This window comes from Hoplias malabaricus, chromosome 12, assembly GCF_029633855.1.
Source record: "Hoplias malabaricus isolate fHopMal1 chromosome 12, fHopMal1.hap1, whole genome shotgun sequence".
NCBI classification, from domain to species: domain Eukaryota; kingdom Metazoa; phylum Chordata; class Actinopteri; order Characiformes; family Erythrinidae; genus Hoplias; species Hoplias malabaricus.
This window is the reverse complement of record NC_089811.1, coordinates 33,682,503-33,695,323: the sequence shown is the minus strand read 5'-3', so window position 1 is coordinate 33,695,323 and position 12,821 is coordinate 33,682,503. Positions and strand designations below refer to the sequence as shown.

At 39.5% G+C, this 12,821-nt stretch overlaps 1 protein-coding gene across 5 annotated transcripts in view; it reads right to left on the bottom strand.

The window, feature by feature from the left end:
- b3galt1b (UDP-Gal:betaGlcNAc beta 1,3-galactosyltransferase, polypeptide 1b) overlaps positions 1 to 12,821 on the bottom strand; it is a 111,378-nt gene that overhangs the window by 22,491 nt on the left and 76,066 nt on the right. For 2 of the 5 annotated variants that reach the window (XM_066686734.1, XM_066686733.1), the window contains one exon: positions 415 to 478. The exons of the other annotated variants lie outside the window; for them this stretch is intronic. The gene's annotated coding sequence lies outside the window, so the exon portion shown is untranslated. The remainder of the gene's footprint in view (positions 1 to 414; positions 479 to 12,821) is intronic. 5 annotated transcript variants of the gene reach the window in all.

Below are 12,821 nucleotides of genomic sequence, written 5' to 3'. Positions count from 1 at the left end.
CTTTATGCATACTGTACCCAACGGCATTGCTCGACTGTCAGAAGCTCTGATTATCAAAAAGTACATGCCTCACGGGGCTCCAGAAACACGGAACAAGGTGGATCCACGGTCAACCTTCTGTGAAATCTGTGATTGCATGACATGGAGCTATTAAAATGAAAAGGAACTTATTTCGCTTTAAGTATCGAGTAATGAGGACGTTCTAAAGCACGCTGACATTTGTCTGAAATTGGAGCAGCAGACATTTCTCAGAAAGCAGGGCAGTAATGGAGAGATATTTCAGAATGAAAGGTTAAAACAGAGGGGAGTACAATTCTCATCTGCAGCCTTCCTCCCTGCTCTCCACCTCATCCCAATTACATTTGTTTTAATAAGACAAAAAAAATCTCAAACCAATTTTCTACACATTATTACCTTCAGGGAAGATCTTGTCGAAAATTGAACTCACAATCTGTTAAAGGTTGACTGTTGAGTTGCCCTACATGGAAACAAAGCAATCACAGTTCAGAGTCAATAAAACCAGGTTTTAGTGGGAGATTAACTGATATTGCCCATCATTCAAAATTGAGCAATACTGTAATAACAGTAATTTCCACAAGAAAGAATCAGCAGGAGGAACATATTAATTTCCCAGGATTTGGCAAAATATAAGACCCCACAGACGCTTAGTACTAAACCATAAAGCTGCTTCAAGTTTAACAGCAAACAAAGCTTTTTCAAAGTAGACACCACAATTAAACAAATGACTACACAATGATAAATATGAAGGTGTGACTGAACAAAATAATTACATAATTACTTTAGGGGAACAAACCTGGAATACCTGGACGCCATGTTATTTATTGTGCTTTTAAAGGAACAGTCATGTGGAAAAGAGGTTATCCAAGTAATTGTTACTTATTCTCTCTACTGGGGAAAAACACATAGCTCCAAAATGGTATCATATCCTAAGAAGGAACAAAAATCACTTTTAGGTAAGTTAGTGAAGGAAACAAAATTTTTTTGGCATTTCTGTTGGTCCATACATAACATGTTAAATTACAAATGTACAAAACATTTAATATACTTTAAGAGGCTATATTAATATCATAATTTCATAACTATGGAAATGTTCTGAATAAAAGAGCTACAGAGCTCAAATATTTGTGTGTCAACAATTTTAAAAAATTCCATAGTCTGGAAGGAAGTATATAGTATAACTACGGATACTGGAAGCCTGTGCTAGCATTTCTCCTGTGGTGTTGCTATCAATATTTGAAGAGTGGGAGAAGAGGGTTGCATTGACAATCCAATACAATGGGCAGCACTTTGAACACATTTTATAAGTGGTCAGAAACTTGTAAATAACTCATGAAAGAATAAAGTTCCATTAAAACCAAGCACACCATTGTTTTTCTTGTGAAATTCCCAATAAGTTTGATGTGTCACAAGACCCTCTTCCCATTGAAAAAAACAAAAGTTGGATCCAAAATTGCCGACTTCAAAATGGCCACCATGGTCACCGCCTATTTTGAAAAGCTTTCCCCCTCCTGTATACTAATGTGCCACAAACAGGAAGTTACTATCACCAACCATTCCCATTTTATTAAGGTGTATCCATATAAATGGCCCACCCTGTACATATGGTCTGCGAGAAAATTCTGGAAGATTGGAATTTTGTCCAAACCAATCAGCCCTCTTGAATTTTCTGGACAGAGCCTTGAGGCTGTTGGCTGGGAATAAAATGCACATTTAATCAGATATGTGATTATAATAAAAGCCCTGATTCCCAGCATTACATTGTTCTCACTGCCTCTCACAATGACCTTTAATCTACCAGATGAGAAACCCTCTGCAGAAAAGTAATAAGATCTAAAGACAGTAGTGAAAGTTTGTGAGCCTGAACTGCAGTGCTTCATTATAAGTGTCGTCTGTGTGGAGAATGCTTTAAATGCAGTGATGAACAGCACAAGGTGTAATGCTTCCATTCAGCCCATGGCGTGGGTATTATCAAAAGACAATATCTGAAACACGAGAGCTCAATGAACCCCGGAGATGGCAGCAATCATTACATCCATTAGGAAGTCGCACAGCGAAAAACGTGAATTATACAGGAAACAAGGTGCAACTGCATACAGCTGTGTGCCATTCACCTTCATATTTAAACATCATCTCTTTTGTATGTATGAAAAAGACTCTCAGTGAAGGAATGCTGACCTGCATACTCAATGAGGAATAGCAGGTACAGTTGAATTAGCACAAAAACCAGGCTGTGTGAAACAAAAGTATGCATTGTTCTGGCCATAAGGTTGTCACAAGGCTATTAAACCTTCAGAGCAACAGGGAAGACAGAAGAACTGTTTCCCATTTTTTCAGTTTAGTGGTCTACGATTTCAACTCCCAGTACGCTGCTCTAATCTCTAGTCATGCAGTATAACTCTATTTAGCCCTGCAAAACTGCACCAAGGGATTAAATCTCCAGATCAAAATAATGCATGCATGATTGGCACAGCCATTTGAGTTTAAGCATGCACTCAAGAGTGGAGATCTAGGCATAAACTCAATGATTCAGTAAGAAAATGTCGTAGGTCCTGTGTCTTACAAAATGGAGACGTGACAACAGACTCTAGTGACGATACAAAAGCCAGAAGACGGCTTTCAAACAACAAGTAAATCAAATCTGTTCAGGGATAAATTAATTACAATGTTATAATGAAATGCTGCTGTGAGTAATTAGGTTAATAAAAGTATGACTTATGCCTTCATTCAAAGGAGAGTCAGGAGAGTCAGCAACACTAAAAGCTGTCACGCAAATAAGTGCAAAATCGAATACTTCAGTCACAGGCCATTATTTTACAACTGCCTTAGAAGGAGCTTGGTTGGCACTGTGTTAATTTCTGGGTCAGCACATGGAACACTCACAAAAACCTAAGAGAAACTGATTGCCCTCCTGAGAATACTTATCCATTCTGTTTAGATGTGGGTCTGTTCAGATGGGGATCATTTGTTCTGTGTCGTAACAAAAAAATAATGTCTTCCTGTATGAAAATAGATGTTTTAAACTGAAATATAATTAATTTAATTATATAAAAGTCAACAATAAGTAAAAGTAACTGGGTTCCATGAGATGAATAGAGATATACACTGTTATGGATTGGGCTACTTTCTCTGTTGTAACAAAAACACATTATATTGACTAATTGATTTATTGATTAATGGGGAGGGGGGTCAGATATAATTAATCAGTCATCATCGATTCCACACTGGTGGCTAATACTCTCCCAGGTACAACGCAACCAACCTGGGAGGGGGGAACAGAGCACACGCTTCCTCCGAGACATAAATCCTACCTCTTTTCAAACTACTGCAAACCCAACACCACTGGACATCGTAACACACTTGGAGGAGCGTGTGGAGGAGAGCTTCCTGGAGCATCCACCCAGAGACGATGAAATCAACTGCACCCTATTAAATCATAAACGCCCTAATTGCAGAATGTATTTTCAGACACAGAAAGCGCTGTTCAGCTTCTGTTTGCAGCTTGTTGTTCACAGTCTGATGGTTTGCTTGAGACATAAGGAAAATACATAAAACTACGCCACCCAACCTTATTATTATTATATTTTAAATCATAAGATGAAGATAGGTGCAACAGCAATCAATTGTTCTGATGTGTAAGGTCATTTAATTTTCTGCACAATCACTAGCTTGGACTCAAGGCCTGGTATTGTTATTTATTTTGGGGCATACTGGCTCTGTGAGTATGCAGCGAGCCCTAATTCAAAGTGCCGATACTGCAAAGCATCAGTGGATGAGAGGAAGGCAGAGATAAGGGAGGTAATTCAGTTTCATTACTTCCATTTCCCCTAACCCAGTACTCTACAGCAGAAAAAGCTCCAACACAGTGCCCGGCTCTGACCTCTTGTATAATAAACAGCAGAGCCGAGCGGTGCTAACACCACAAGCCGTAGTGCTGATGTTAGCCATGGGTGCAGACCTGAAGCCAGTTTTGAGATTCCATTCATGATGGTAAAGATTGAGATTTAATAAGGGGAAAGATGGCCATTGTTCAGCAACTTAGCCTCTAGCACTAACTGTGCCTGCTGCACCCGCCATCCTTCTCCAGCTCTCAGCTGCAGCCTTAATGCAGGTCATTATGCAGGAGATTGGTTTATTTTCATCTCATTATCAGACTGTCTGCAGTTCTCCGGTCTGTGCCGCAGACCTGTGCTGTCATAGAAAGATTACCTCTCTCTCTCTCTCCAGTGCTGTATTAAAGGCACTAAAGACCCTCTGCTCTCTCACAGACCCAGGGATTACAGAGTGCAACGAAGGCTTTGGAAATGTCACACAATGCACAGACTCAGAGACGAGAGTAGCGCGGTTTACACACCTCAGGTCTTTTCACTGCAGCCAAACGCAGTAACAACTGTCACTCTGCTTTACTTCTACTGTTTCAACACCGAAGTTAAATACAGTAATACTGTGCTGCTTCACTATCACCTAAAGGGCACTAATATACTGACAGCACCTCAGCTCCACTGCACATTGTCTCTCTAATCTGAGAATTTGGCTCTGGTTTCTCCCTCTCTTTGGATTTCAAGAAGGTGAAATGGCTCCTTCCAGCCACAGTGCTTCTGTCTTTTCACTAGATTGGCACCGGGCCCCCAGAGAAAAATTCAATTGAGAATAGAACATTAAAGTGATTCATTTTCATTATAGACAGTGCTGACATGCTATATTTTAGTTAAATTGTCTGATTTCGCTCTGGCTGTTCTTGAACAGCATGACTGATCACATTAGCTTGTGACATTTGCTTTAATTCTGGATTTTATAAGTTACAGCACTAATTGGACATGGTTACATTTAATTAAGTAATTACAGTAATATTTCTCGGTTAGGAAATTCCATTTGGACAAACTGTGGTTATGGACACGAGCAGTCGGTATGTTACACATTGGAAACCACAAGCCACCAGCCACCAGCCAGAATGTGATAAAGAGCAGGAAATCTGAGCCTGGATTTCTCCTTCTTGGCAGGTAAGCGTCTTGTATTCCAGTTCTCACTCGTTTCGCACTAATTTATTACAGAATTAGCTAGTCAGGCACACCGCAGAACTCAAATGTGAAATTACATTAGGGCCTATACAATTAGAGTCCGAGCTGGAGTTAGAGGAGGTCTCATAGTAATGCTAAGGAACACATTTGCAGTTTAAAAGTAATACCACCACTGTGTCCTCCAGTATGAGCTACACAAAGAGATTCTCTGTAAACTGAGAATAGCAGCAGTTCTTGAATACATAAACAGCCCTGTTGTGATCACAAGCACAGAGGAGGGCGAAGTGATTATTGTCTATTGTGTGAGTGATTAGATGCTGGCTTTAGGGAGCTGGCATAGACTCGTTTATGCTGATCTCAGAGGTTTCAAAGGCTGTGTTATGCTACCTTTTACACATATACAATTTTCTTGTAGCATTTTGCTGGTATGTATAAAAAACGCTTTCCTTTTATTACATTGCTATGCTCTGGCCACAGTTTAAAATGAAATGTCTTGAGACACGGAACTGAAAAAATAGATTCTAACACTGCTCTAAGAGATTCTTGATTTCAGACCTCTACATATGGGCTCACTTTGACAGGACACGGTTAAAGTTTTTTTCCCCAAAGCCTTATGTTTTTAATCAAGCTTGTTTTTACAAGCTTTTATTAAACAAAAAAATATTTATTCATCCGCCTATCTATTTATCTGTTCAACTGTCCATCCATTCATCCATCTTCCGGAGCCATTTTATCCTATTCAGATTCATGTGGGATGTGTTAGTATGTGTTGTGTCTGGAGTGGATCAGACACAGCAGTGCTGCTGGAGCCCACTCTCTGTCCACTGTGTTAGACACACCTACCTCGTTGGTCCATTTTGTAGACGTAAAGTCAGAGGCAGTAGTTCATCTGTTGCTGCACAGTGTGTGTTGGTCGTACTCTAGCCCTTCATCAGAGGACACAGGACTAGCAGTAAACTGAGGGCTTTAAAAACTCCAGCAGCACTGCTGTGTCTGATCAACTTCCTCCCATAATTCACTCATTTTACAAAGGCTAGTGACATAGTAGTGGTTTTATTAAGCAATGTAAACACAGCTTCGCTACTGTTGAGTCCAGAAGATTACACTTTGTGCTGAAATATGAATGAAATCTCATAACTAACTCTCACTCTTCCAAAACACACGTTGGTAGGTGGATTGGCGACTCAAAAGTGTCCATAGGTGTGAATGTGTGTGTGTCTGTGGTGCCCTGTGAAGGACTGGCGCCCCCCCTTCAGGGTGTGTTCCCGCCTTGCACCCAGTGATTCCAGGTAGGCTCTGGACCCACCGCGACCCTGAACTGGATAAGCGGTTACAGATAATGAATGAATGAATGAACTATCACTCTTACCGTCTCTCAGAGACAGAGAAACTACACTAAAATGTATAGTAAATTAAAAAGACGTTTCCTCTAAACAGTTTGTTGCGCGTAATATTCTACACATTTATTTGTTTTACCTTCCTTAAAATAAAGGAAATACTAACATTTTATCTTTCGTTAACTCGTAACTAACCACAGAATGCCACTGTGATTAATGTGATTATATTACTTACATACATTTATATTGTATTGTATTTATGGCACCTTTTTATCTGTGCTCCTGCACTTGTCTGCATTTGCAGTATGCTATTATTTCCACTTCTGGTAGATACTACCTGCATTTCATTGCCTTGTACTGAGCAAAAGCAATGAAGTTGAATCACTCTATACAACATCATTCAGTACATCTGTTACATTGCATCAACCACATTTTAGATGTATTAAGAAAGATAAATTTTTTAAGCTAAATGTCTGGAGTATCCATCATGTGTGTGTTTATAGGAGCACAAGCTTTGATAACTCAACTGGGAACAAGACTGTTGAGTTGGGAAAGAGGCTTTAATGATTTTTAAAATATCCTGTGACACCCAAAGAAAGACGTTTAGTTTTTCAGTGCTTTATTGCATGACGATCCTGTCAAGAACTGCTTTGACTTTGTTGAAAACTGTTAGAAAACTAATTCTAAGCACACACCACATGCCAGAATAACAATGTTTTGTCACAATGACATCTGCTTACACTGGCTTTCATAAACTAAACTACATTCTTCATGTGTATTGCCCTACGCTACGGAAATGTTTCTCAAAATCAACACTGACATGTCTCGTTTTTGTGTCAGGACTGTTTTGAAATTCACAGCACAGTTCAAAAATGGGAAGAAAAATGAGAATTAATCTTTATCCCAAAAAAAAAAAAAACAAAAACAAAACAAAAAAACAGAAAACTGCTGCTGCCTATTTCGATTCAAATGACACTTTTTATATTCATAATACTGTGCTTACAATTATCTGCTGGCACAGAAATGGCAAAATAATACAAGTGCAGCACCAATTTAACACGCCATTTATGATTGAAAGCGAGCAGTCTGGCCTCCTATCAGAAGATTAGTTATGCAACATGGTAGTCAACTTCTTATCCCCCGACTGAGCCTCAGTATGAGTCAGTGAGTGTGAAGTGATTGTAACAGCTGTTAAAATGAAATATAGCACCAAAACAGAATGAGACTTTTTTTTTAAAAGCCAATGTTATGTATTCACACAAAGGATGTAATCAGACACACAGAAATCCATATTTTATAGGTTAAATTATACTGCGTATTGTATTTTTTTTCTTGGCACATTTATAAATGAATTTCTTGCAGCTTTGTGACTAAGGTAGAATGTGGGGTATAAGAAAAATATGAGAATATAATTTCACTCTCCAGTAAATTAACTGGCTTCCCTCTCAACTTAGTCTTGGCAAAGCGCAATACATTATAAACCTGCTGACGTCAATTTAGATCAAAGCCTGTTGACTGCTTCTGCTTAAGATATTGCAAATGTTGTGCAAAATGGTTTAAATTACACACTGCATCCTCAATCACAGAAAACTGGTGTCGTTACATAAGATTTCAGAGGAGTTCACCATATATATGAAAAAAAGCTGATACAAAGTCACATCCATATTTAATAAAGTTTTGACATCTGCTTGTGTATCTGCTGCTCGTTTGGCCCAGTCTCAGTGGAGGGATTAAAATGATGGGACGCCCCAGTGAGACACATGCTCACAGCTGCTGCCTCGCATGTGGATCAGCATTCACGCTGAGAATTCCTCCACTAAGCACTGAGTGGCAAACAAATAGTGCTCCATGCTCACAAAAACAATCCACTAGGATCGTGCCAGCAAAGCATGGTAAGCCAATAACTATCAGTGAGGTCCCGCATGTCTACATATACATTTCCTGGTTTATGCCCTTCCCCACACCCATCTCCAGGTATTTCTTGTCTGAACAAATGCTACATAAAAAGGTGGCAACTCCAACCTGACAGCTTTTTACCACATCAGACTATTGGACGATCACAGCTATCTGAGGAGAAAAAAACAATGTGTAAATGTTGCCAGTATAACAGAAGTCGGCTTTAGTGCATTCAGGATTATTCAGCTTTCAGAGGCCTTGAGAAGCAGCTTCCTCTGGGCTGCAGCATGTACCTCCTTTTCAACAGTGCTTTAAGGGGAGACAATTTTTGAGTAATGGCTAAAGGTATAAGTAAGACAGAAGAAGGGGATGAGATATAGATTGGCCAACTTCAATTTCCAGAAGATGGTACAGCATCACGCACCAATACAATAGCATCAGTCTTCCCTTTTTAAGGGAGCAGAGAGGAGTAAGATTCAAAGAAAGTTTATTTACTTCTAATGCATCCAATGCTTGCCAAGACATGGTCAATATACGATGGAGGAGATATATGGACTCTAGATCTCATGATGTACCAATTGATTTGCTAATACGTTGAAATGGGACACACAGAATATAAACACCATCCAAAGCTTAGATTTTAGAGTTAGATTAATTTGTTCCCATCTTTTAAAAACATGCCACATGAACTTCATTTCAACACATCCTGTAATGCTCAATGAAAGCTGCTGCTGCTTCCCTGTTCTACAGCATATTGTGTTCCCAAAAATCAAACTCAGACTGTGTCTTAAAATGAAGAGAAAGGCAGTACTCCCCGCTGACCTTGACTCCCCACTTTCCTCCCTACTGGGAAGCATGGTGAAAAATGCATTACCATTCACATTGAGTCAGTGAACGGCAAGATACAAGAGCCCAGTGCAGCAGGCTTACAGTCATCATTCAGATGCAAAACCTTCATTCCTCTGCTCACCTATTTCTTGCATATTATATTCAAGTCATAATTCATTATTCAACCCCAAGGTGAGCACAATTAGTCAGTTACTTTTGTCTTGTGTTTTGGCCGTTTTGTCACAGTTTAGGGTCTGTGATTAAAAAAATAACTTGTGACAGAAGAGGCAAGACACTCCCATCTTAACTGCACTGGTTTGGCACTGATTTTCTGCATTATTTCCTTCTCGGCAGGTTGATCACTGTGTCAACACTATTTATTTCTATGAAGATATTGCCTCAGTGAACATCAGCAGGTGTTGACATAAGTGCTGAGACAGGAGATTATTATTATTTTTTTTTTGTAACCGAGTGGTTTTCCAACTTCGGTTATAAGTGAAGTGTGTCTGCCTGCCCCTCTCAGCAGGGTTTCTGCAATCTGTTCAAATGAATCAGCAAACTTGTGAAACTCAGCGGTCAACCAGTGTAAAATTGGAAACCAAAGGTTTGGGGAAAGCAAAAAGTCCAGCATTCAGTGAAGCTTAATTGATTTATTTTAAATGTGTATAGTCTGTGTGTTCACCCTTGGAGATTCTTTGAGCATCAGTGTCAAACAGTCTTGATACTGATTGGCCCGGGTATTAACAGGACTTCGGAGTTAAACAGGTTCTGAAAATACTTTACAGCCACAGAAACAAATCAGACAAAGTCGTTTTAAAATACAAGAGTCTTGAAAGCAGAAACCTAACAGCTACAAACCTAAGACAGCTCAGTTAAAGTGGGGACCAAATTGAAGTTATTTACAATTCTGATTTTGACCTAATCACTATTTATAACAATTTAAACTTCATGACAGATTAGAAACTATGCTACAACACGACAGGTTATTTCCAGTTTGGAAACACCCATGTTAAATCAACACGAATCCTTGGGTCAAAGTCCTAACACCAGGTTCAACTACATTATTCTGAAGAATAGCGACTACCAAAGCCATTGAATGTACTATGTAAATGCAGACCCTTTTTGGGCTAAAGTTTGGTGTGACAAGGTCACCCCCAATGTTCTTCCTCTAAATAGGCCTCTGAAAAAGAATGACACAAAACAAGAATCAACGCTGGTCTGTTGTTTCTGAGTTGGAAAACACTACGGTCGTTTCCACACCTGAAAGTCTGGACAAGGCTCTGAACCAAAGTTTGTGTTTTTGATACATTGCATAAATTTGATCCAGAAAGGGTTGGTTCCACACTCCAGTGTGGTGAGAGTACTAAATATGTTGTTAAATATTTGTGTATTTACAAGATTCTTATTTGTTGTTCTGGTGTGACCTAAATCCAAGCCACACATTCACACACTAAACAATGTATAAAAACACTGCATCATTATCAAAAGGGCACTCCGTATAGAAGGTAAAGTGAAGGTGGGTGTGATTTATGACATGCTTGGTATTCAGTCACACACTCTTCCTCCTGTTGAGCACATGGCATTCAGCAACAACAAATCATGACTACTTCAGCCAGTCAGTCATGAAAACAGAAACGGAACCTTTATTTAGCCATTACGTTACACATCTGGCACAAGAAATGCCAGTCCAGATTCCTATTGGAAGCATTCTTTCACCACTATTTTGTTTGGTCCAAGGCAAATTTGCAGACATGAAAGATGCCTCAGACCATGGTCTAGACCCCCCATACTCAAATAGCGGCCTCCATTGAGTATCTATTTCTGGCCCGCGAGCTGTTTTGAAAAGTTATTATTATTATTATTATTATTTTTTCAATTGCGCTGTACGCTCTTATTTTGAAATCGCGCACCGCGATCTCAAGACGAGGCTGGGGATTGCCACCAACAATAAACAGACAGCAGTAAAGCCCTCAGAAACGAGACAGTCACTCTCTCGCTCAGCAGCAGCAACACTTTTACTGACCGGAGCAATAATGACATGCCCAAATGCAAATTATATTTTTATTTTAGGTAATATATTTTTGTTTTGAATAAAAAGGAAATGTTACAAATGTTATACGTTATATTGTTATGATACGTTATCATACACGGTCCCAATAAATGGCCCTCTGAGTCATTGAAGAAAAAAAATTGTGGCCCCTCATCATTTCTATTTGAGTAACCCCTGGTCTAGACTAAAGGCCCAACATTTAGTCTGATCTAAAGAGGGGTTATTGGACAGGGTCAAACTGAAGGGTCAGGGTTAGTTAAGGTTAAGTTCTGTGTGAAAACATTGTTTTTGATGGTTCGGACCTTCAAACAATTGACAGGATGATGAGGCAGTATAAACGAGAGAGTACAGCTGGGCGATATGGCAAAAATATTCACGATAAGGTTTTCTAAATGGATCAATCTCAATATAATCATATTGCACTTAACCCATTAGAAGGTTTTGAACTGTACTTGGAACAGTGGGAAAGCTAAAGCATTTTCATTTTCGCATTCATTCACTGCCTTTAACCGCTTATCAAGTTCAGGGACGCGGTGGGTCCGGAGCCTACCCAGGCGGAAAAATTCCGGCCTTGGCAGTTTGTATTTAAGAGAAGCAGCCTGATCTATGGCATCGGAGCCAATTAAAAATTCACAAGCTGAGAAAATAATTTCGTGTGAGGAAAACAACGTCAGGCAACGAACAGTGCTGTCGCAAACCAGAAAACATACTTTGAGTGAAGAAAAACCCACTGAATTCTCCCTGCGCGGGAGGGAAAGTGTCTGTGCCTGTGTTCTGACAGGGGGTCGCCATCCCAGACAAAATACACCACAAAACACATAGCGAACAAAAGACAATAACATTTAATATAAATGTTTATATATTTAATACATACACCTGCACTTGAATTAAACCTATTATAGTTCTGTTTACATTCTCACGTTCATGCGGTCGACTGTTCATTTACCGTAATAGCAGGACTATACGCACCAGATAGCGTGTAGCTGGCTGCGTAACCGGGAATAGAAATGAAGGTTTATTGAGCTCTATAACACAAAGCTTATCATCGTTATCGAGCGAAAATTAATCACAAAACACATCGATATCGTTTTACGGCCCAGCACTACGAGAGAGTGTGACTGAATATGAAACATTTGTTGTGGTGTGAGGTTCAGCTACTCTACTGCAACATCCATTGCCAGAATATTGTACAACTCACCTTCAATGATGAACCGTGATTAAATATATTTACTCTCCTTAGCATATGTTTGTCTCTATATAAAGCAATCAAATTGCTCTTATTTAGATTTACAGCTTTATTTGTAGATCTCCAACTTGCTGCAGTTTTTCCATTCACATGTGGGATGTCCGAGGAGGATATGATGGATGGGCAAAATTATGAATATGTTGTATAAGAGAGAGTGAATACCTAACACACTTACTTTGGACACCCAGAGGGGATTCATATGGAGCAGGGACTGTGTCTGTGTGTGTGTGTGTGTGTGTGTGTGAAACCCATTTCTCAGTGTCAACCTCGAGGACACTAACAGAGGACAACTCTCTCTGTCCTCTCTTCCTCTCTCACACATGCTTTCACTCCATCTACCTTCTCCATCCAGTCTCCCTATCTCTACACAGCTCTCTCACCACATATCTACATACTACATAACGTAGCATATTCATCTCTTCATTACA